The sequence below is a fragment of the Cnephaeus nilssonii genome, assembly GCF_951640355.1.
Source record: "Cnephaeus nilssonii genome assembly, chromosome: 9".
NCBI classification, from domain to species: Eukaryota; Metazoa; Chordata; class Mammalia; order Chiroptera; family Vespertilionidae; genus Cnephaeus; species Cnephaeus nilssonii.
Window position 1 is genome coordinate 14322985 of NC_137080.1, and position 24097 is coordinate 14347081.

The window sequence follows — 24097 nt, forward strand, 5'->3', positions numbered from 1 at the left end:
TAATGGATAGAACAGGCTCGACAGACTAAAAACTCATGCCCAAACCCAACAATGGGAACATGCTTGTGCCCTAATTCAACTGGGCCTGTTGTCTATGCTAATGCAAGGAATCTGAAGTGGCTATGAAACAATGGCCAACTATAATGGCTGCAGAAGCCCAGGCCAGACACTTATGGGACTCATATGGTTCCCCAGGCATTTGGAAAATTTTAAATGGGAAATGTGATCTACAATATTGTGTTTTTAAAAGCCCAGGTGCGAGTTAAATCCTAGGCTTAAATTCCCAGTAGTTCAACTGGCCGGCATAGGGACCATCCTCAATAATACTAGAATACTTCCAATGGGAAGTAGATGGGCCATATTTAAAAATAATAAACAATGTGAACCCATCTCACTGTCTGAAAATTGGAAAAGTGAATGGTTATGCCCTCAATCCATATGGAATACTGAATTCACCCAGTCCTGGCTTATTGTATCTACCCCAACAAATAACAATATAGTATATAGGAAAGGGGCGTTTTTGCTGGGAAGGGTTAAAAGCAATCTTTACTGTAGTATCACCAAGTTTACATTAAATAATACTAGAATATGGTGTAATACTGAAATTATAGTCAGAATGACTTTGCCTGGTGTTCATAAAATCTGTGATAATATTGATACTGAAAAACCAATGTATTGGGAAATTGAACTCCTCCCCATGAAGCCATTTTTATGGGAACTAATTGGCCAGAAGAAAATTAGAGCTTCTAGATAATGAAATAGTAGAGTCTTAATTCATTTGGCCAAACATATCATAAGGTACAAATGACAGTGGATGAAGGAGGAAAGCATAATTAGCTTAATAAAAGATTATGATAATACATGTAAAGGGTTTTTTGGTTAGCTGTGATGCTTGTTCCCCTTAGAATTTTCCTTGTCTAGTATTAGACATTTTCTGTTCCTAATCAGTGTTATTGGTTTACTATTGTTACTTTTGTTCTTGATATGTAAATGTTATATTAGATGCAGAAAAGCAAAACGTAAGACAAACAGCAAAAAGACTCGGATCATGGTGGCTCAAAATTAGAAATGATCCAGAATACTTTTTAACAAGGACATATAGGATTTGACTGCCTCCCATTTACCTGCCTTTTTAAAATATATAATTCGACCTTAAATGCCATCTAAGGTTATGGTCTTGCCCCATCCCCAGTGGTCCACCTGTTCAGCAAGACATGCTGACACTGAGACATCCTAGGAATGAGCCTTCCTAGCACCGTGGGACTCCATTATCCAACCAAAAGGTTGGTCATCAATGCATCCTTTGGATTGATTTATGACCAAAAGGGGAATGTGTGGACGAAAGGAGCCACATGCTAACCTGACAAGCTCAGGGGAGGCCTGTGTGGCAGTCTTGCAAACTCAGAGACCTGGAATAACCACAAAGGATGGTTTGAAAATTAAATATTTAACTACAAACAGGTTATAGTGGGCAGTCATTCCTAAGCTGATACCTTCCCTGACAAAGATCAACTTAGATCTTCTTTCCTGAGCCCATTTGCCTTTTCGCCTCTAAGATAACATATCTGTGAGATGTCTGGGTAACTTGTAACTTCCTTCTTTTGCTGGAGCCCCTGGGGCACAACCAAATGTGGTAGGCGCCAGGACAGATGCCTCAAATTCCTTCATTATCCTGTTAATTGTTCCTGTACCCACCTAAGTATGTGTCCATCATTTTACTTTTTGTCCAATCCCAGGGGTTTCCCACCATTTGACTTTATCCAATGAATTTCATGTAGCCCACCTATGTCCCTCCTTTGATGGCAATGCTTAAATACAGATGTAACCCACCATTCTTCGGAGCATAATCTCAATTCGTTGAGGTTCTGCTTCCCGGCATATGTCGACAGTTTGGCTCAAATAAACTCACTAAAATTCTTTACAGGTTTCAATGGTTTTTTTTCGTTAACAAAATGTTTATCTGTTTTATTTTTATTGCTGAATCTTCAGCACCTAGAAGAGTGCCTGCTAAATGAATATATGACAGGTTATAGATTAATATTGAGAACATTCATTAGCGCTATGGAATTAAAAGTGTAGGAATCATCTCCCCAGTCAAATACCTTCTGTTTATAGAAACACAAGTCTTATTTCATAATGTCAACAAGCTGCTGAATTCCAAGAAATGTGTTGGGTCTATGAAAATGAATAAAATATCTGACTGAAGCAGAATTAAGAAAAATATCCCATGAATTCAGAAAAAAATATTATTGCTTTTAAGTCTACTTTATAAATTTGAGCTTTCAGACTATAAGCAATGAAAAATTAGGTAATGTTTTCTTAAACTATATATCAATACATTGTGAGATAAATCAAGATCACTCTTCAAATTCCTGGACATGAAGAGGTATCTAGAATCTAGACATGGCTTCCCAATAAAGTGATCATGGGGATTTCATAGAGGATATACAATGAGACTGAATTCTGAGCCACATATCCAACTGCCCATGTTTCTACCTAGATATCTCCCAGTCATCTCAATCTTATCATGTCAAAAGCTGGCACTTAATCTCTCCTAGACTAAATCTGTAACCCTGTGCTAATCCTAATCTCACTGAAGAGCACCAGCAACCACTTTATTGAGAAAAAAAAAAAAAAAAAGCAAAAATCTGGATATATATGTAACTCCTTTCTTTTCTTCAGCCCTGAAATCAACCAAACATCAATTTGATTTAGTAAATATTTGTATGTCTACCTACTCCTTTCCATCATGACTGACACTACTCCAATTAATGCCACTATTATTTTTTAACTGGGTTTCCACAAAAGCCTCCTAAATGATTATCCTGTTTTCCATCTCATCAATGTCCATGTTCTCCAAGTTACAGCCAAAGTAAACTTACGAAAATGTGAATTGATTGGGTTACTTTTCTCCTTCAATGATGCCTCATTATTCCCAACATAAAGTTCAAACCTCTTACCATAACTGTCATAGAAGGCCATCTGTGACCCAGTATCTGTCTATCTCTTCAGCCTCAACTCTCACCACCCTCTCCCTTAAAGGCTGAGGGTGCACTAGACTGAATTACTTTTAGAATCTACAATATTCCAGGCTGAATTCCATTTTTCCTTCCAGTGTAATTTTCTTAGGGAAGTTAATCCTGACTTCCATATCACAACTCCTTACCAAACACACCCCCTATTCTACAGGAGGAAGTAAGATACTCCTACTTTGCATTTTCACAGCCCTTTGCACTGATGACCCTTTACTGTAATTGTTTAAATTACATCATTCCTACAAGACTATAAGAACAATAAACACTGAGTGATTGCTGTGTACCAGGCTCTGCTTTAAAGTTGCTACACAAATTAACTCACTCAATGCTCACAAAACCTGGTGAAGTAGGTACTACTTTCATCTTGTTTCATGGGTGAGGAAACTAAAGCATGGAGATGTAACATAATGAATGTATGCAAGGTCACACACTCCAGAAGAGGCAGAATAGATTTTAGAGGCCAGAAACTAAGCTTAACTCCTACAATATCTGTGAGGGAACACAGCATGGTAAGCATACCGACATTTATTTTGCTTTACTTTAAATAATTTCACAATTAATGGAGTTTTTTTGTAGAAAGTTGGTCTCTCTTTCCCTTAAGCATCATCTTCCTCTTCCCAGCAGAAATCAATTAATCTTTTTATGCCCAAGTTTATGCCTCTATAAAATGAAGAAAGCCCTTGCTACCTATGCTCAGAAGAATGTTCTGATAAATGAAGTCATGTCTGAAAAGTACTATATAAAAACAAAGTATCATTATTTTTTTATTGGAATTAGCTTGCTTTCCAGTTTCTCACCAGTCTGTAAGAACCGAAGGACTGTCCAATATTTCCTTGACTCCTTTTTCAAGTAGCTCCTAGAAATGCTGGTGTACACACACATCACTACATATATCATACACTTAACCCAATGGTTACTAGGACAGCACACGCTATTTCTGTTATAAAGAAAATGAAAAGAATTTGCCTCATTTTCCATATTTTTTAAACTAAGCAATGTGGTTGCCTCTTTAATATGGTTAAATTAACTTTCTGTAGTCAATCTCAAAAAATCAGTTATTGGGGAAGAGCAAAATGTGATACAACTTTCTCTGAGCCATAAAGAAAACTTTGAACTTCCAAGCAATAGAAATTTCATTATAGAGCCTTGGCATTTGGGGAAGCACCCAAGTATTGACATAGCAAATCTTAATGAAGTCATCAGTTGCTTAAAACAGTATCAGTCTGACCTCCTCCACTTCTTACTATGCGATACAATACTGTTTATAAAGTGCTCAGGTTGGAGTAAAGAACACTTCTCCACATTCTGCAGCCATTCACTGCCTCTGTGCAATCGTTTTTAGAGTTTGGAATATTGGAGGAAAGTCTTTATGGGTTGTTTACTTCACAAAATTCAATTTGATTCTAATTTTCATGAAGCAAACTTGCTCTTTCTTCATTCCAGGCAATGCAACAGAGCGTTGTCAGAGTATTAGCCACAGTGAACCTTTAACAATGTGTTTAGACAGGCACGTCACATGTCAGAAGTTTAGTAAAAGTTTACAAGCTATATTTCACTATGAATACTTTCTTGAACTTTTCTCATTCACTTCTTTCCAATTGATTCCTTACATAGGACTCTTCCTGCTTCAAATTTGTCATTTAAAAAAGATCTTTGCCAAAAGATTTTCCCCTGTTAAATAGAAAAAGAACCTTTGTTTCTTCATTGCAACTCTCCTCTCTTCAAGGAACTGGGAAGAAATCTGAGGTCTGAGAAGGGATCTTATCCCTGAGAAGATCAATCCCAAGTTATTGTTAGCCTAACTGGTCTTGGTGGCAAAGATCTGGGAAAGGGAGGGGAATCCAGAAGGTCTTAGGTAAAGAAAGAGGATTGAAATGCTGAATTATGCTGTAGGAAAGTAAAGGAAGACTTTGATCTTCCAGGTGAAGGTGAGTAGGATAGAGAGCTTCTATGACACCCTAAATCTCCACCTTTATTCTGGAAGGAAGGGAGGGCTAAGCATGTTTACCTTGGATTTGCCTATGTAATTTAATTATTCCCTACATGAATTTCCCCCCTACTTACCAGAAGCCTCCTCACACCCAGGAACATATGTTTTCAATTGGAAAGTGCTTGCCAAAGACCACCTGCCAGTAAAGGGAATGTTTTCCCTTTCCCAGTGGGGGTCCTACCAACAGGTTTTAATGTAGTTAACTAGGAACAGAGCAAGAAGCCTGGAAGAAGGATGTTACTTACAGGCTGGCCTGCTTGTTGCAATTTTCTTTTACACAGAAAAGGGAAATGTAGAAGATGTTAAAATGATGATTTTTATTTCTTTTATTGATCCTCCATCAGAACTAGGAGTCCTTTCCTCCCCTGGACCTCCTCTCTGTGTTTCTTCATTCAGTCATCTTTTGCATTATGACCCAATGGTTTTAACCAAATAAGTGAAATATTTTTAAAGTTTCCTTTTGGGGGGAGCTACTTCTTTAAAGCAAATACAAAAATCTGTGATGTGGGTCTAGAAGAAAGCAAATCTTATTGTTTATGCTGCTTCTATTGCATAGTCACCAGAAGTGCAGAAGAAATCGTGGAGGCTATGGAAGAATTTAAGTATTAAAATTAACCTTGAGCACCAAAAGGCAATCTTCTGCACACAAAGAGTGAAGCTGTTTGAGGGAAAACGGAGGAGGAGGGGAATGAAGAAAGAATGAAACCAAATATCCTCAAAAGAGTTTAAGAATGGGGCCATTTCTTACTTAACCTCCCAGAGACTGCCATTTTCTTTTCACACATACTCAGTCTCTCTACAAAGTGTAAAAAGATGCTGAGAGACAGAGTTCTGGGGTTTGATAAACATTTTTTTTAAATGGGAAAAAAATCAGGATAGAAAAGCTCAGCCACAATATTGGTTGAGATAAAAAGCTGTGGGTAAAGGGGCGAATACCTATTTTATTTCATAAAATCAATCTCACAATCAAGTAGCTGGAGGCATGCTTCCTCCTTTTGATATTCTCGGAGTCCTCCTCATCTGCCCCATGGGAGGGGTTTACATTAATCTCACAAATCCAGGGAATGCACGTAACCAACACCATCGGCAGCGATAGCCTTGGGTGGGGTGTGAGTGGACTGGCCCGCATGCTTACACTGCAGGCACATTCCACAGGGATGAAAGCGAGCTCAGACACCCAGCTCCAATTGACAAAATCTAGGAAGCAGGTGACAAAGTGGTGACATGGTCAATGATGACAGCCAAAAAGTAGTTCCAAGTTAATATCACACACAGAGACCTGTGCCAGCTTCATTCTGTATCACATTGTTATGTGGAAGAACAAACTGCAGCGAGGGGGGAAAACACACACTCGTTTCACAGGCCTTCAGTGTGGTGTAATGAGATTAAAATGCACAAGTTTGCTATGCATGGGAGGTCTGAGCAGTTCACCACCTAGGAACCCAAAGTGAACTAGACGAACTCTGCTTAAAACAACAAGCTGAAGATGTGTATTGCATTACCTCACCAGGCAAAAGTGAGGAGAAGGAACAAGAATAAAATACTGAAAAAGGTAAACTTCCCATGGTTACTTTCTCATGACACACTTCTCTTGAGAATTCGTAGGCTAGCCCAACAACCAGCTTTAAAAATAGAAGAAGCAAGTGCCATTCATGCCTAGTGACCTGAGTCGGAGAGGAATCTTTCCGCAGGACAGTGTAGTTGAGTTCCTGCCAAGGCAACCCCTGGTCAGTAATCCTCTAGGAAATAAGGATGGAGAGTATTCCAGAACCATCCATTGCTTTCTCTTGTTTATTAATGCAAAATGTATTGTTTAATGTGAGTTGTTGCTCTTTGTCTCAAAACGCTCATTCTATGTGCAAATCACAAGGTTCACATCTTACAAAAATCTAGGAATGTAGCATTTATGGTATTTATGGTATATATGTAGCCCAGAACCACATATCTCACCAAACCCTCTTCTTTTGTAGCATGTCTCCAATATTAGAGTGAAAGAAAAAAAGTAGTGCTTAAATATAAAATCTATTATCTTGTTCAGAATAGTCACAAAATGTAGCAGAAATGGATATTAAATTTTAGAACAAGGTCTAAAACAATCACTTTTTTCCCCAATCATCATGACTTTAAGACCTTGAATTCAGCAAATTTGTCCTTTCTGTTCCTCACCTAGCCTTCCTGTTCCTGTATCTCCCTCCCAACCTCCCTCTTTCCTTCCTTCCTTTCTTCCCTTGACAGACATTTATTGCTGACCCTTTATTTTTATAAATGCCAGGTGACTGTCCTAGGCTCCAAAGGTGACAGAAAAAGAATCTAAGATGAATGGAAAGTTTTATTTTTTATGTTTTACTTTATACACTTCTGAAATATCTGAAAACTTTTCCCAACAATTGTGTATTTTTAAAAAAATATATTCTAAAGATTTTGATTAAAAGTAATCATATCCTAAAACAGAGGTCAACAAATATTTTTGGTAAAATGCCAGATAGTAAATATTTCAGGCTTTGTGGGCCATATGGTCTCTTTTGTAACTACTCAATTCTGCACTGAAGTGTCAAAACAGCCATAAACAATAGCTAAGTAAATAGATGTGACTATGTCCCAATAAAACTTTATTCACAAAAACAGGTGGTGACCCAGATTTGGCTAATGAGCTAACACCTGATATAATATTTGAGACAAGGCTCTGTACTCCTTGCAAACATAATCCAGTAATTATTTTCAATAGCATCATGCATGAGTCTTAGGATGCACTAAATATCTTATCTAATAAAAGAGTAATATGCAAATTGACCATACCTCTGCAACACCCACAAGCCACGCCCACCAGCCAATCAGGAGCGAGTATGCAAATTAACCCAACCAAGATGGCTGCGGCCACAGAGTGAGCGGGAGGCTTGGGTTTCCCTGGCAATGGAGAAAGCCAAGATTTCCACACACCCTGGCAGGCCTAGGCCTCCACTCAAGGCTACAAAGTTTCAATTATAGAAGATAAATAAATCCCAGATACCAGGGCCTCCGCTTGGGTCACCGGGGGCTATGGCCGGCCTGCAAACCACCACAGGCCCCTCACCCAGGCCGCCCCACACCCCAAGGGAACACCCACCCTGATCCAGGACACCCTTCAGGGCAAACCAGCTGGCCCCCACCCATGCACCAGGCCTCTATTCTATCTAATAAAAGAGTAATATGCAAATTGACCATCACTACAACACACAAGATGGCTGCCCCCATGTGGACACAAGATGGCCGCCACAAGATGGCCAGCAAGGGAGGGCAGTTGTGAGGGACCAGGCCTACAAGGGAGGGCAGTTGTGGGCGATCAGGCCAGCAGGGAAGGGCAGTTGGGAGGGATCAGGCCTGCAAGGGAGGGCAGTTGGGGGCGATCAAGCCTGTAGGAAAGGGCAGTTGTGGGGGACCCAGGCCTGCAGGGGAGAGAAGTTGGGGGGGGACCAGGCCTGCAGGAGAGGGCAGTTAGAGGCAAACAGGCTGGCAGGGGAGCAGTTAGGCATCAATCAGGCTGGCAGGGGAGTGGTTAGGGGGTGATCTGGCTGGCAGGCAGAAGTGGTTAGGGGCAATCAGGAAGGCAGACAGGCGAGCAGTTGGGAGCCAGCAGTCCTGGATTGTGAGAGGGATCCAAGATTGGAGAGGGTGCAGGCTGGGCTGAGGGACACGCCCTCCTGTGCACGTATTTCATGCACTGGGCCTCTAGTCTATATATTTAAAAGCCTAAGCTATTGTTTGCTATGATGCACACTGAGCACCAGGGGGCAGTCAACTTGGGCAGAAGAAAAGAGAAACAGGTGATTGAGCCCTTGAAATATCACAAGCAGGTGGGGCTGAGCTGCAGTTCCCATTGGGAGGCCAGGCTATTGGCCCAAATTACGCTGCTCCCCAGGTACTGCTCTGGAGGCACAGTACCCCTGACCCCCGTCAACCCCTCTGGCCACATCTGGACCTAGAGATGGAGGGAGAAAAAAAAGAGACCACGAACTCATCCCTAGAGCCCGCCTCCTCCTATCAGACTGGGTTTCTTCTAATATATTTCCAGAAGTGGAATTGCTGGGTCATAAGATAGTTCAATTTTTAATTTTTTGAGGAACTTCATTACTGAAAAAAAACTTTATTTTTAATAATTCAGTTTTTTCTTTCATATTTTTCACACTCCATCTGGTTTCATGTATTCAGAGTCCTTTCCTTTTTAGCCAAGTTAAAAAAAATGCGCATGCATTACTCTGAATCTTCTAAGTATTTTACAAACACTATCAAATTGGAATTCAGTGATTTAAAATTAGCTCCTTTGTGTTTTTGTCATGAGTCTCCAAAATACCTCAGTAAATGGTTTTTCTTTTGTTGTTTCCAAAAATATATATTGTGTTTCCATATCTAAGCAAATATGATCTGTATTTCATTCAGCATGTATTAGAACATTTGTATAGTCTAGGCTTTTAAAGGGGAAAAAAAATCAGGAATGGTGAATTTCTGCTTTTGTTTTTATTTTTCCTGTTAAGGTTAACTTTGGTTTAGCACATTCTAGATGTCAAGCACTTTTTGGCTACAGTGAATCCTGACAAAAAGAATGAGTGAGTCTCTGCTCTTTAGGAGCTCATGATTGCTGGGGGAACAGACACATGGGTAGCCCTTTGCATTTAAAGCAGACTGTGGTGAATGCTAGAAAGCGAGCAAACGATGAATACTATGAAGTGGGCTAATACTAAATCTTCATTGTGTGCTAGGCATTTTCTAAAAAGCTTTTCACAAACAACAAAGGGTTATGGTGAAGGGTGTATAAATCAAGTTCAACTGCTTGACTAGTATTCAGCAAGGTTTATGAACATTTTAAATGTTTCTCAAATCATTTTTCTTTCATTGCCTCACACAATGGTCTTATCAGATACCTTTATGCCATACTGTTTGTTTCCCCCCTTTAATTTTATAGTCTGCAAAAATCTGCTGTTATAGGCTGAAAAGTGTACCAGTCAAATATTCATATGGTAGTACCAATCCCCAGTATGTAAGAATGTGATTTTAGAGATGGGATCTTTAAAGATGTAATTAAATTAAAATGAGGTCAATAGGATGGGCCCTAATCCAATACAAAGGTGTTCTTATAAGAAGAGAAAATCTGGATATAGATGGACAGAGGGAAGACCATGTGAAGACACGGGGAAAGACGGCTTGTAAGCCAAGGAAAGGGTCCTTAGGAAGAAATCAACCTTACCAACACCGACATCTTGACCTCAAATTTCCAGACTCCAGAACTGCGAGAAAAATAAATAAATTCTATTGTTTTGCCATCCAGATACTTTGTTATGGCAGTCCTAGGAGACTAATCCACCACAAATTATGTAGCTATATCACATGATGTTTTAAATCATACTTACTTCTATTTTATTTATGTCTTATATTTTTAAATAATTCTTTTTAAAAAGAATGCAATATCTAAAAATCAAAAATGAAGGGGGGAAAGCAGGCCCCACAATGGCACTGCCTGAGTCACCAACTAGCACACTAGGTGACCTTAACCCAGTCACATAGGAAGGGTGCTTAGAGTCACTGGTGATGGAGCTACCACTAGATAAACATTTCTAGCTCTGATGAAAAATGTATTTCCCCCTTTAAAAGTTTAATAACAAATAGATAAAATTCAAATCCATCATAAGAGTACATTTATTTAAGAATTAGGAAAAGAGATCAAATGGTCTCTTGCCCCTTCCAACTCTTAATTATTTTAAACTAGAGGCCTGGTGCACAAAAATTCGTGCACTCGGTGGGGGGGTCCCTCAGCCCGGCCTGCACCCTCTCACAATCTGGGACCCCTCAGGTAGGGTCCCTAGGCCTGGCCTGAGATCAGGGCCTATCGGGGCTTTCCTTCCCCAGGCTGCAGGCAGCTGGCCCCACCCCTGCCGCTGCCACTGCTTGCCATCTGTGCAGTGCTGCCCACCCTCCCCTGCCGGTGGCCTCCCTCTGCAGGCGACAGGCTGGGGTGCAATGGCTTGTCTGGCCTGGGCCTCCCTCTTTCTTTACTGGGGGGCGGGGCCAACCTTGTGAGGGGCTGTCTGCCTACCTGATCACCCCTAACCACTCTGCCTGCCTGCCTGATTGCCCCTAACCACTTGCTTGGGGGTGGGGCCAGCCCTGCGAGGGGCCGTCTGCCTACCTGATCACCCCTAACCACTGGCCTGCCTACCTGATCTCCCCTAATCACTTGCCTGCCTAACTGATCACTCCTAACCGATGGTCTGCCTACCTGATCACCCCTAACTGCTGGTCTGCCTACCTGATCATTTTCTTTTAACTCTTGGTGGTCTGATAGAGCTTCTAAGTGCTGCAAATTAAACATTCTCACAGCCTTCTGTGATCCCGGCCTGAACAGAAAATACAGAATGACTGTTTGGGACTTACAGGTTTCTGCGATAACAAATATTAATAAATAATTTTAAATTACTTGTTTCTTTTTTTAAGCACCCCTTCTCTCTATGAACAACTACTGCTTCTCTTGCCTCTTCCCTAGCAGGGGGACAACTCCTATCATCTCTCCCCGAGAACGTGCTTGGCACAGAATCCTGAGGTTCTATTTTTTTTTTTCTTTATTGATTAAGGTGTTACATATGTGTCCTTATCACAGAATCCTGCAGTTCTAAACATGCCCCAGAGGAAACACTTTTTCTGTGCCACTACTTTTACTCTGCTGGAACATCTTGGCTAGATTCTTTTTTTCTCTCTCTTTTTTCTTTTCTCCTGGAGAACATATTTTTAATTATTGTTAATTGTAAACCTTTTCTGGAATTATAATAGACTTCAGAAAAGTACATACATTGGAATTTTATTTTTTAAATTATCAATTTAAACTAGATTTACAACTATATTGCTCTGAAGTTTATTATAATTTTTCAGTGTCTTCTATATTGTCATTGTTTCCCTTTTATTTTCTAACAATTATTTGTACCTTTTTTATCTTGGTCATACTTGCTAAAGCACCTTATTAGCTATCTCAGAGTACAGGTTTTTGCTTTTATTATCCATTTTTATATTTTATTATTTTCCAGTTAGTTGGTATATGCTTTAATTTACATTAATCCATTTCTTCTATTTTATGTTGTTTTATTTTCCTACATTCTCGTCTTAAAAACATGTCATTAATTTTTAATCTTCTTTTCAAATAGATACACTTAAGTTCTGAAATTTTCTTCTCAGTCTTGCTTTAGTCATATTCCACCAGGTTTGTTACACAGAACTTTTCATTTGTTTATTCAGCTCCAAATAGTTTATAAATTCCATATTGATTTTCGCTTTAAGCTAATAATTATTTAGAATTGTGCATGTGTGGGGGTATTTTGAGTAGTGAAATTTCTTATAATTGTTGATGAATAAGTAAATCATCACCTGTCTAATATCACCTTTATGGAATTTGCTGACATTTCCATTGTGGTCTAGCACATGGCACATGTTTGTGGCTGTAGTCTGTGTGCTTGAAAATCATGTGTAGTTTTGTGCACATGGTACAGGCTTCTTTGTATAGCTCCTCAGGCTTGTTGAGTGCGTTACACAGATCCTCCATTGTAGGAAGCGGTTATAGGGTTAAGTTTCAGACTGACCTGCTGGCAAAGTCGCAAACAAGTCCCAGCTTGGAGGGCACAGTCCTCTAAGCATAATTAAGCTTGATCTTGTAACTGATCCCTAGATCTTTCCTGGGTAGCTAGTGGGCTGTGGGAGGGACAGCAAGTGCTGCCAAAACAAGTGAAACTTACAACAACATTGTAGATTACCTTGTTTGTCCCTGATTATAAATAAAGCCTCAGCTTTGCAGTCTGGATCTGTTCTGTGGCCTCAGCAAGGCACAGAAGATCCACCTAGACCCAGCTTTTTCTCTTTGTCTGTCATTTCTCCATCCTTCGTCGCCCCCGCTCAGGCTCGCCGAACCCTTGGCTGTGCTGGCGCAGACCACTCCATGTCCATCTTTCTCTGTGGGTGGTTTCTTCATTGATTTCTGAAAAAGGGGATGCTCAGTCGCTCCTTGTGATTATGAATTTGCCCATTTCACTTGGTAGGGCGATCAGTGTTTGCTTTCTACACACCTTCCTCTTTCTGCTACTCCAGCTCACCAGCTTGTCAGTTGCCCTGGGCTCCACGGCCTCCAGTGGCTACTCCTGAGGCCACAAAGCTGCCATGTTCTCTCTCACATTGTACAGCAAAGCTTTCTCTTGCACACATCACATTCTTTGCTCTCTTTTCAATTTGACCTTCAGCCTTTGGAGTTTCCTTAAGGTTCCAGACCTCTGAGAGTTCTCTGGCTCATTTTTGAGTATTCAGCATGTAAAATGATCTTTTCTAACTTCATTTGGATTTGGTGGAAGAGGTGGGAGAAGAGGCTACATAAACTATGTCCTCATTTCAATCCTTTCAAGATTAAGTGTAAGAGTTTCTATAAAATGTTTTTGATGGCCTTTCTCTTCCATTACCCCAGCCCCGCTTCTGATCACGAAACCCCTTGTCTGTCTAACCCAACCAAACTTGTTTCAGTTTCTCAATGTAGAAAACTCTTTCCTCCCACAGAACTTTCACACATCAGTTTTCTCCACCTGGAATTGCCACTTTTCCATGATTTACCTAATAACCATACTTCCTCATTAGGAATCAGGTTAAATGGCACTGAAACCTTTCTTGGACAATCTAATATAAATCAGGCCATTCAGTTCTACTTTCTTGTAGTGCCTGCACTTTTTCAGTAGTCATCACTTGAAAACAAAAACAAAAACATTTTAATTTGATTATTTCCTCGTTTATTCTTTCTTCCAGATTAGCTTGAAATCCTAATTGGACAGAGACTGTGTCCATTTATTCCTCACTGTATTCCCATTACCAAGACAGTTCCAGGAGCAGAATAAATGTTTAAAAAAAAACAAAACAAAAAAAACCCAACCCCACCATGTATTGAATTAATGAATGAATGAATAACTAATAACCTAAAATAGTCATATAGAGTTATAAGGATCACAAACTCTAATCAATATAATATTAAAATTCCATATAGATATGACACATTCCATCTTTAAAGAATTGTAATTATTCTGAGAACTTAAGAAAATCATAGTAGCTACAAGTTATAAAGTGCTAGATATTTTATATTCATTATAGCTAATCTTTACAATAACACTGAAATTTACAGATGAGTAAATTGAAGATTAGGGAAGTCAAGTAACTTATTCAAGATCAAGTTATTTATAATAGTAGAACTGAGATTGAAAACCAGTTGTGTTTGTTTTGAAAGCTTGTCCTTTCTTTACACTATTGTGTGCACCATTATGAAACATTTGGTACTATAAAAAATACTATTAATTTAATTTTGAAAGCAATTCACTTTAAGGAAATAAATAAAATAAATAATTGAATAGGCATTTAATAAAAAAGTGAAGAATTAAATAAACATAAAGTAACTTTTTTAGCTCTGAATTTTATCTAAACTTTCAAGGATGGGGAACCTTTTTTCTGCCAAGGGCCATTTGGATATTTATAACATCATTCGTGGGCCATGCAATATCAGCTTAAAAATTAGTCTGCTATACTTGGTCAAACATTTAATTAACTCACCCATAATGCCTTGGCAGGGCCAGAGCAAATGATTTTGCAGGCCTTATACAGCCCACGTTCTGGATGTTCTCAACCCCTGACTAAAGTGAGGTAAATATAAAATCTAGCTACCAATTTCAATTTTTTCCCCCCAAATGTTATACAACTGAAGAAATATTCAATGATGTCTATTCAGTAAGGTCTTTAGATTCTGGAGGCAGAACATCTCTAAATTTTATTTAGTTCAATTTAGTTTAGTTCACCAAAGTGAATAGGTAAATTGACCACAAGATTTAGTGGGAATGTGAGTACCAGCTTCTATTTCTCTGTTAAGACCATGGGGCTAGGCTCTACTTAATATTCTAACTCTTACATCTGTGAAGATATCAACTTGCCAGTTTGGGCCATTCAGATATTTCACATAAAGATGACAAATACATTTGGAAAATTTATCAAGCATTTGGATGATTGATTAAATTTGTGACTGAACTGATGGAACACGTGGACATCCTAAAAACAAACCAAGAGATATCTCTGCCTGACTTTCTAAGACAAAAAAAGGGAAAAATCAATATTTGTCTTTAAGACCCTTTTCTACCTGCCTAATGTTCAAACCACATCTTATACTATAATGAGATAAATATTGTGCGTGCATGTGTTTGCATGCGTGCATGCATGTGTGTGTGTGTGTGTGTGTGTGTGTGTGTGTGTGTGTGTTAAATTCTTATTTTCCCTAGAGGGCTTTTGTTTGTTTAGTTTCGGTGGCTGAATATCAAAACAAAAGTGAAGAGAACAACTTGGAAATAATTTTATGAAAACAATAGATTCACTCCACCCTTATTACAACATTATTTTATTTAGCCAGCTTTTTACAAAATAGTTTTGCAATAAGCAATAAAGGTATAAAAGCCTAAAACCTCAGAGATTATAATAATTCAAAAAGAAAATCCTCAGCAATATTTAATACATCAATATGAAATATACCAGCATAAGAGAAATATTAAATGACAAAGCTCAGAAAATAAATGCATAAAAGGAGAGATTGAATATGCCTTTGAAAAAGCATCTCACATGAAACCCAACAATAACACCTCAATTACCACAATAATATACACCAACAAAAAGCTCACAATATAAGAACTTATAATTGTCTTAAGCCTATTTTTATTCATATTGAATTAAAATAAATATATTTTGTTTCCTCAAATTACTAATTCTATAAATTTGTTTCATTTACCTTTTAATGTTTTTATTCACTTTTGAAGACATTCACTCCCAGTATAAAGAATGCCATCATATCTTTTCTATGTAGGGCATCCATAAAAAGTACTTACTGAATTTGTTGGAAACAAATAGAAATAAGCATAAAATGGCAATTAAGATCATGGGAACTATCCTACTTGACCATCAAAGTTACACTTACAAAAGACACGTAATTCATGCATACAAAATTACTTAAATTACTTCCAGTTTCTATTTGGAGAGTTTCTTCTATCAGGGAAGTTATTTAATCTATATGTGCCTCTGTTTGCCTCATTGACAAATGAAAATATTAATAACAATGACACAATAAGGTCATTTTGAAAATAAAATAGATAGTACCCACCAGACAACAGAGAACATGCTCAAAATAATTAAGGAGAAAAATAATTCACTGGTGTATTTTTACTATTAGGTTTATACATTTGGTTCTATAAATATTTATTTTATGAAAGGTCCAGTATACCTACAGCCATCTTTTTCATGGAGACAAGAATGGACAAAAATTAGACAAAAGATTCAAAGGAAGGTGACAGAAGGGATAAAGTACAAGGAAATTTATTGCTTTCTGTATTGATAAGGAAATATAAAGAAAAAAAAACACACTAGTCTTTGTCATGTGTTCCTTGAACATGTTAAAAACTGATTATTAATGCCTTGAAACTTTGCTTTTGCCCTCCATACTTTATGTCATAATCTCAAAGATTATTAAAAATCAACCCATCTTGGTTTCATTTTTGATGTTCCATTTCTCTTGTCACCAATTCAGTATTTGAGAATGTAGATTGACCTCTGCCTCTCTCTCTGTTCCTTTGCTTCATATCAGGGGTGGGGAACCTTTTTACTGCCAAGGGCTCTTTGGATATTTATAATATCATTTGCGGGCAATACAAAATAATCAACTTAAAATTAGCCTGTTATATTTGGTCAAATTTAATTAACTCACACCTAATGCCTTGGCAGGGCCAGACCAAATTTTTTCACTGGCCTTATACAGCCTGCGGGCCGGACGTTCCCCACCCCTGATAATATGACAATGTATTGCTTTATTTTTCCTTTATCCATTTCTTCTCTCACTCTTCTTTGTCACTGTCTTTTCTTCTTTCTTCTTTCATTCCCCCCACCTCATTTTTTGGGCATTCTCCAAGTATTTTACACTAGATAAATGAGATGTCATATATGAAACAACAAACCCCGTGTCTGGTACATAAAAGTAATAAAAATAATTGTAAGCTCTTACGTCATTTTCCCCCAGTGACGGCATCAATGCTCATGACTTCTCTCCTCAGATTTATTACTCTCTATTTGGCTACGTGATGACCAGCTGTTCAACCTCAAGTCTTTCTTTTTCTGCCCTTGTCCACATTCCACTACCCCCAAGTCCTGTGCAAGTCCTCCACCATTTTATGGTACTAGTTATTTGTTTTGATCATTCTCTGAATATCAGAGATGACTGTCATTCTTTGTTCTTATCTGTGACAGTCAGTAGGTCCTGAAGGGTTTACCTTCACAGTGACTATGATATTCGTGTCCTCTTCTTAATTAACATCACTTTACTAGTTCATGACCATAAGCATCCAACCTGGGTGATTTATCATACATTGAACAACTTCTCATTCTAAATCTATGCTTTCAACAATTTGTTGTCACTAATATTACATCGATTAATGTTCCTACAATTGTGCCTGTAGCATTTCTTTGCTTATTCCAATTTTTTTGGAAAATCACCTAAAAAGTCTCCCGAATAAAAAGTCAATACCTCTTATAGTATTTACCTACTTATGTATATAGATTTATCTTGTATGACTTTACTTCTTACTCTGTGTTTTTGCAAAACTACATTGTTAAGAGCTCCCCATTCCTGCCTTATTGTTTCTTACCCCATCTTTCCCTTCATATTATTTACCATCAATCATCACTAATTGACATTGAATCGATAATTCAAAGCTCAGTGTATGTGTCATCTTCTCCAGTGACAGACTGATATTTTGATTTAAAATAATATATATATTTGGTCTTTCTCCTTATTTATGGCACAAAACTCCTAAAATGCTTGGAATTTTCTAGGTCATGAGAGCAACAAAGCTGTCAATGAGGTGACTTTTTCTACTTTACGTAAGGATAGGGCTGGTTGCCAGGAGAACCAACCAGGTGATTAGAGGGTTGGAACCTTTAGTCCCACCCCCAGACCTGAGCTGGAGGAGCTGAGGGTTGGACCAGTTGCCAATGGCCAATGGTTTAATCAGTCAGGTTTATGTAATGAAGCCTCCATCAAACCACAGAACTGGGTTTAGAGAGCTCTGGGTTGATAAACACACTGAGATTTGGGGAAAGGGGCACTCTCAGGAGCAAAGAAGCTCTACATCAATATCTTGCCCCAGGCATCTCTTCATCGGCTGTTCCTGAATTATATATTTTTGTAATATACCAGTAGACTAATGAGTAAAGAGATTTCCTGAGTCCTGAGAGCTGCTCTAGAAAGTTAATTGAACACAAGAAACCAGTCATGGGAACCTCTGACTTACAGCCAGTTGGTCAGAAGCACAGGTAACAACTTGGGCTTGTGGCTGACATCAAATGTGGTGGTGATAGGGGAAGAGCAGTCTTGGGGGACTGAGTCTTCAATCTGTAGACTCTAATGCTATCTCCAGGTAGATAGTGTCCGAATTCAGCTGAATTGGAGGACACCCAGCTGGGTGCCAGAACATTGCTTGGATGTGGGAGGAAGTTCCCCTCCACATATTGAAAATTGGGCCTGGGAACTCAAAAGAGTGCTCCCATTTGATTCTCAGGGGAACATATGTAATACAACTATGTGTTGTGCACAGACTCCACCATAATACCCTGCACCTTATAAGTAATAAGTGTCTCATGAATGTGGGCACACTTTCATCTTTGGATTCCAGTACTTGTTATCACCATGTCCTCTAAAATAAAGCCCTTTGAAACAGTGGCTTTTCCTTGTAGTATTTCATGTTCTAATTCTCCACAATTCTCAAGAATATTTCACAAACAGCTGAAAGAAGGGAAACATCTTTAAATTTTATTTTGTCAGTTTTTAAGGGGGCGGGGAGTTCTATCTCACAGATAGAAACGTGAAATGACAACGAGCTGTGGACAGAATGTGCCTTGCCAGGAGGCCTAAAACAAGTTACCACAAATGCAGTTTAAGAACAGTCTACGATGGTGGCAAAGAAAGTTTCTGAACTACTTTCTCCCACAGGCGCATTACATCTGTAGTTAAATATGGAACAGTTTCCTCTGAAAAAGACCTGGGAACTAGCTGAACAGCTCCTTCCCAACAAGAGATTAAAAAGTCACATTGAAACAGGTAGGAGAGGCAGAGATGCAGTCTCATCAAAAACACCACAGAGTTTTGTGGCACAGAAACCCACAACTTGGAGGATCGCACAGACCCAGAGCTTCTCCCTGAAGAGCACATCACTTGGGGTCTGCATGGGAGAGATGAGCCCCTGAAACGCCTGTCCTTGAAAACCAACAGGGCTTACATCCAGGAGACCCAAAGGGCTTTAGGAAACTTAGATGCTTCTCTTAAAGGGGTCACACTCACGCTCACTCACCTGGAGCTCAGGGCAAAAGCATCAGTTTGAAAGGTGCTGAGACTCTATGTGAAAAAGATTTATTCGCTAATCTTAACGCATCTGACAAAGGGAATGGGGCCTCTCTTTAGAGACAGAGGTACAGAAGGGCACCATTTTTGCACTCTCCTTCTACCATGCTAACACTGGTGGGCATATAAATTCCCTGTAATTTTCTGCTGCCCTACTAAAGCCAGCAGTCAAGTGCAATCCACACAGGGGCCATTCTTTGATTAGCTGGTAGCTGTTGAATGGGGGGTGGAGGGGGAGGGTTGCATTTCTGGATCTTGTGGGACAAGACATTCTCACAAGACTGTAATAATCAGTTAGATAGTTCTTAGCTGGCTACTATCCCCAGGGCAGTGCACAGACAGCAAACTAAAACACACCCACAGTCTCTGTAAAAGGCATATTTACTTGTCTTTGAACTTCAGCCTGAAGGTCAGGCCTCAGGTTTGCCACACATATAGAGGCTAGAGAAGTGCTCTCAGGAAAAATAGGCCACAGGGCGATATCTTTTCATTCTCCCTCATCCTTGCTACAGCTTGCCAGCACCAACCAAAAAAGAGCATATGCACTCATCCGGAGCCCCTGTTTTTGTAGCTGTCACCCAGGGGACACATCTAGAATGTCTGGAGGCTAGCAGGGTTAACAATTGCAGCTACATAGGAATGTGTATATTTTCATACTTTAAAAGCTGCTGCCTGAGGGTCTGGCTTCTAATCAGCATGAAACCAGGTGCTAATGGAGATTAGTCCCTTTGAAACACTGACAGGAGTTGGCACACCCTCAAAAACTGGAACCTGTCAAGAATAAATCTGGCTGCTTAGACAGTCACAAAAATTTCAGAGACAAGCAAGAGCTTCTTGGGCTAGATTGAACCATGAAGTTCATCTCCTACACAAGGCAAAATCTTTTAAGACTGGGAGAGGTAACTATTTTGCCTAATACGTAGAGACAAACCCAAGAATCAAGCAAAATGAAGAAATACAAAAATATCTTTCAAATGGAAGAACAAGATAAACCTCAGAAAAAAATCCCAGTGAAATGGAGATAATTAATTTACCTGATAGAGATTTTAAACTAATGGTCAGAAAGACGTTAACCAAAGTTGGCAGAAGAATGGATGAAAACTGAACTTCAGTAAAAGATAGAAAATATAAGAAAGCACCAAACAGAAGTCACAAAGCTGAAGAATATGATAACTAAACTGAAAAATACATGAGAGGGGTAGAACATCAGACTAGATAAAGCAAGTAAGGATTGGTGATCTAGAAGACAGAGCAATGGAACTCACCAAACAGCAGCAAAAAAGAAAAAGGAATTTTTTTAAAAGTGAAGATACCTTAAGAGAATTATGAGACAATGTCAAGCAGAATAACATTCATATTATAGCAGTCACAGAAGGAGAGGAGAGAGACAGTGGGGAGGAAAACTTATTTGAAGAAATAATGACTGAAATCTTTTTAACCTGGAGAAGGAAATATATACCCAGATCCAGGAGTCCCAGAAAGTTCCCAAAAAAGATAAACCTAAAGATATACACACCAAGACACATTATAATTAAAATCTCAAAACTTAAAAATAAAGAAAGGGTCTTAAAAGCAGCAAGAGCAAAACAACTTGTTATATACAAAGAAATCCCTGTAAGACTTTGAGCATATTTTTCAGCAGAAAAATTGTAGACCAGAAGCGAGTGACATATCATATTCAAAGTACTGAAAGAAAAAAAAAAAAAACTTCTAACTAAAAATTACTCTGCCCAGCAAGGTAATCATTCAAAATTGAGAGAGAAAATGTTTTCCAGACAGCAGAAAGCTAAAGGAGTTCATCATCACTAAACCAACCTTACTAGGTGTTCCAGTTAATAATGCAGATTTTTTTCAATAGATGGAGTTACACATATGTTGATATATATGCAATTTGATATGTATGCTATTTTGTTGTATTGACAGCAAGCTTCAAAACTTCATATGTCAAATTTGCTGAAGGTGTTAACATCATAGATATTTTACGCTTAAAAATGTCAAATTTCATGCCAAAAAAATGAGCATTTGCGGGAAGTTTTAATTCATTACCTTATTTTGAAGAAAATATTATCGTATACTTCGGGAAGCTTATGGTGAACATGCTCCATCTCAAGATACTTGTGAATGCTGAATTAAATGCTTTAAAAGTGATGATTTCGATGTGAAAGACAAAGAACGACCAGGTCAACCGAAAAAGTTTGGAGACCAACAATTACAAGCATTTTTGGATTAAGATGCATGTCAAACTCAAAAACAACTTGCAGAAAGATTAAATGTTGCTCAGCAAACAATTTCCGATCATTTACAAGCAATGGGAAAGACTTTAAAGGAAGGAAAATGAGTGCCACATCAACTGAACGAAAGACAAATGGAAAACCGAAAAGTCATCAGTAAAATGTTGTTTCAACGACACGAAAGAAAGTCTTTTTTGCATCAAATTGTGACTGGCCATGAAAAGTGAATTTATTTTGAGAATCCCAAAAAGACAAAATCATGGGTTGATCCAGGTGAACCATCAAAATGGACTGCAAGGCCAAATTGCTTCGGAAAGAAGACAATGCTCTGCGTTTGGTGTAATCAGGAAGGTGTAGTGTATTATGAGCTTCTAAAACCAGGTGACACCATTAATACTGATCACTACCAACAACAAATAATCAATTTGAACCATGCTTTGATTGTGAAATGATCAGAATGTGCCAGAAGACACGGCAAAGTAATTTTGCTTCATGATGACACACCATCACACACTTCAAAACCAGTTAAAGATACATTAAAAGATCTTGCCTGGGAAGTAATAACCCACCTGCTATATTCACCAGACCTTGCTCCTTCAGATTACCACTTGTTCTGATAGATGGCACATGCACTTTCTGAGCAGCACCTCAAAACGTATGAAGAAGTGGAAAATTGGGTCTCTGAACGGTTTGCCTCAAAACAAGAAAAGTTCTATTAGGACAGTATCCATAAATTACCTGAAAGATGGGGGAATGTGTAGTTAGTAATGGACATTCCTTTGAATAAAGCACTTTTGATGTTTCTCTTGAAATTATCATGTTTTCTTTTATTATAAAATCCGCCATTATTAATCGGTACACCTAGTATAAAAAATGTTAAAGGGATTTATTTAAGCTGAAAAGAAAGAGCACAATCAGTAACAAGAGAACACATGAAAGTATAAATCTCACTGGTAAATATATAATGAAAGTAGTATATTAATCACTTATAAAGCTGGTATGAAGGTTAAAAGATAAAAGTAGTAAAAGTAACTGTAACTACAATAATTAAGAGATACACAGACACAAAAGATGTAAAATGTGACATCAAAAACATAAAACATCAAGGATGGGTAAATGTAGAGTTTTAAAATGTGCTCAAACTTAGCTTGCTATCCACTGAAAATAGACTGTTAGATATACAAGTCATTATATGTGAGATTCGTGGTAACTACAAATAAAAAAGTTGTAGCAGATACACCAAAGACGATGGAAAGGAATCTAAATATAACACTAAAGAAAGTAATCAAACCACAAGGGAAGAGAGCAATAAAAAAAGAAAGGAACAGAGAGAAACTACAAAACAGCCAAAAAATAATTAAAGTGGCAATAAGTACATACCTATCAATAATTACTTTAAATGTAAATAGACTAAGTTCTCCAATCAAGAGATAGAGTGGCTGAATGGATTTTAAAACAAAACAAAACATAAAAAACAGACCAATCTATATTGTGTCTACAAAAGACTCACTTTAGATGTAATGATACACAGAGACTGGAAGTTAAGGAATGGAAAAAGATGTTTCATGCAAATGGAAGTCAAAAGAAAGCTGGTGTAGCTACATATATCAGAAAAAAATGGACTTTAAAACAAAGATTGTAATAAAAGACAAAGAAGGGCATTACGTAAAAATAAAAGGGTCAATCTAACAAGGGGACATAAGACATGTTCTTTATCTATTCATCTATCAGTGGACACCTAGGTTACTTCCATATCTTGATAATCTTATATAATAATAGAGGAATATGCAAATTGTCTGGGACACCGTAACATCATGACCGCTCAGCAGGAGGCATGCACAGCAGGAGCGGATGGGCGGGGACTGCCATCACCAGGAGGGTCTCCTTGCCGCCTGGCCTGGGGGCGGCCCCCAGTGGAGGCTGCTTTCTGCGGAGGTGCATGCAGGCCCACCACGCTGCCCGGCCCGGAGGCCACCCAGCCTGGGGGTGGCCCATGGTGGAGGCATGAGCAGGCCTTCCCAGTGCTAATATGACGCTCCCTGTGTGCGTCCATGGCCTGGGACATGGCACTACCTGCATGCGTCTCCGCCCAGCACTGATGTGAAACTGCCTGCCTGCATCCCTGGCCAGGGACATGACATTGCCTGCCTTTGTCCCCGGTCTGGGACATGATGCTGCCTGCATGCATCCACTTTATCAGTCATTGTTTGCATCAATGGTGTTTTTTTATTTTTATTTTATTTTATTGATATTTCACAGAGAGGAAGAGAGAGGGATAGAGAGTTAGAAACATCGATGAGAGAGAATCATCGATCAGCTGCCTCCTGCACACCCCCCACCGGGGATGTGCCCGCAACCAAGGTACATGCCCTTGACCGGAATC